This window comes from Sciurus carolinensis, chromosome 17, assembly GCF_902686445.1.
Source record: "Sciurus carolinensis chromosome 17, mSciCar1.2, whole genome shotgun sequence".
Lineage (NCBI taxonomy): Eukaryota > Metazoa > Chordata > Mammalia > Rodentia > Sciuridae > Sciurus > Sciurus carolinensis.
Window position 1 is genome coordinate 19,692,853 of NC_062229.1, and position 2,196 is coordinate 19,695,048.

Sequence of the window (2,196 nt, forward strand, 5' to 3'; positions counted from 1 at the left end):
GAGTCATCTTAGTGGTATCTTATTGGTGTTTAATTTTAATTTAATTTAATTTTGCAGGTGATTGAACCCAGGACCTTTTAAATACTAGGCAAGCACTCTACCATTGACGTACACAACCGGCTTTACTAAGGTTTTGATCTACATTTTCCTATGAGCACTGATAGATCTTAAGAGTTTAATATCTGTGTTCTTTTACTTTAAGAGGAAAATAGAATCAGTAGTTCCATTTTGAAGATGAAGAAACTGAAGCACAAAGAGATTACATCAGTTGTTAAAGTTCTGCCTGTGAAGCTGAACGGCTAAGATTGAACCTATTCTGTGAGCTGAAGAATAGGGATTGGAGCACGCATTTCTAAAGGAGTATGAGGAGGGAGATCAGGAAGGAAGGAGCAGTGGACTGGAAACCAGAAATGCTAGCTAGCACCAAGGAAATGAGCCTAGAATGAAGAAATATGTTCTTATGAGGTTAGAAAGAAATACCTACTGTGCGAGAATTAGGGAGACACCTCAAGAGTTTGGCCAAACTGAACATCATGTTTCTGTTTTGTTATTTTTCAGTAGATGTATTGATATGGAAAAGGTCATCATGTTTAAATACAACTTGAATATAGACTATCCAAAGTGCCGGGGACCAGAAGCGTTTCAGATTTCAGAATTTTTTCAAATCTTGGAATACATGCATATACACATTGAGATATCTTGGGGATAGAACAGGAGCCTAAACGTGAAATCATTTACGTTTTACACACACCATGTACATATGTCCTGAAGGGACTTCCCCACAGTGTTTTTGGTCCCCTGGATTTGGGCTGTGACCCGCGGTGGAAGTCATGTGTGGAATTTTCCACTTGCGTCATCAGGTTGAAAAGTTTTGGATTTTGGAGCATTTTTCACATTTTGGATTTTCAGATTACAGCTGTTCACCCTGGATTGAATCGTTTACCCTAAAAAAAAAAATCCCTGATCCCTTTTAAAGCCAGGTTCCTGGGGTTACATTAGAAGTCCCAGGGTGGGTAAGCAGCAATACTTGGGGCACCCTTTGACTTCCCTATGAGTTATGAAGTTCCCTGCGAAACAGTGAACGCCCCCTCGCCCCCCATAGTTGCCCCACACGGGGGAGGTGTGTGTGAGCGGCCAGCACAAGCCCCGGGGACAGCTGGTGCTCTGCAGGGGGTTATGATTCTGGAGACAGCATGGAACATCCTGGGGGATGGGTGAGAATCACACTGGGTGACGCTGAAAGCTGAAGGCAAAGGTGGCTTCTGACTAAGCCCCATAAACGTCACTGCAGTTCCCCAGGATCTTCAGAGAAAAGGCCAACTTGCTGTAGTTTCGTGGATCAACGTCAATGCCCTCTGAAATTCAAACCAACCTTATGTTTACTCCTTTGCTTAGTATTAGTTGTTATACAAATTAGAAACAATCAAAAAGGTCGAGCTCGGGACTATATGTTGCTTTTTATAAGTAGCATGTTCCAGCCCCCTGGGTCAGGGTGGAGTAAGGGAGACAGGGTCCTGTGAGGGCAACATGTCAACCTTTCTGTTTAAAATGTTGATATAATGCTCATCACGGAGCTTTTGAAATTCATTTTGATTTAGCATATATCAAATTGTCACACTGTACCCAGAAATATGTATAATTTTTAAATAACAATTCTGAATGAAAAAAGCATTGCATTAAATAAACATCATCTTTGGTTGGGGATGTAGCTCAGTGGTGGGGCACTTGCCTGGCATTTGTGAGGCCCTGGGTCCAATCCCAGAGGCCTTAAAAATCATATTTATCTCACGTGCTAAATTTTTGGTGACCCTCAAATTGAGTCTTGAGATGATTGCCTCACATGCCCTCCAAAGGGGTAAAAATCACTTACATTTTTTTTCCCTCCAAAGTCTGGAAAATAGAAGTCACCATTAATTCATTAGGTGACAGAAAACAGGGATAAATGGCAAAGTCAGTGTAAATAAATACAGATGGGGTCTTGGAATGATGACCCCCCCACCAGCATATGCTACGGAAGTCCCACTGGCCAGTCCCCTGCCCCAGGGGCCCTGTCTTCATCTCCTTCCACTAATCGGCTTCTCCTGTCTGAAGTCCCCTGTGCCTGCTTTCCCTGCTGTGTGCCCTTCCTGGCTAATGGTCCCCTCTGTGCCACATTCACTGCTGTCCCCAAGGCAGAGCCCAGAGAGGTGATTAGGG